This window comes from Buceros rhinoceros, unplaced genomic scaffold (genome assembly GCF_000710305.1).
Source record: "Buceros rhinoceros silvestris isolate BGI_N320 unplaced genomic scaffold, ASM71030v1 scaffold28011, whole genome shotgun sequence".
In the NCBI taxonomy this organism is placed as follows: domain Eukaryota; kingdom Metazoa; phylum Chordata; class Aves; order Bucerotiformes; family Bucerotidae; genus Buceros; species Buceros rhinoceros.
In genome coordinates this window covers 1,223-1,452 of record NW_010395266.1, presented here as the reverse complement: position 1 = coordinate 1,452, position 230 = coordinate 1,223, and positions in this window count along the sequence as shown.

The following is a 230-nucleotide window of genomic DNA, read 5'->3' as shown; positions in this document are numbered from 1 at the left end:
TACAGCTGTTCCCCCAGTCCCGTTGCCTCTTTGAGGGCTTTTTCCCTCCTAGGAAAACATCCTCATCTGTGTTTTGAGATAAACACACTGCCAGCAACCGGGCATGTGAAGAAGGATTGAAAAATAAGAGGGATAAACCCCGAGCGTCCCCTCAGCCCCTGTGACAGGCACTGCCGTGGCTCGCCCTCGGCCTGGCAGGCGGTTTCTTGCCGGCGCTGTGACCATCCATT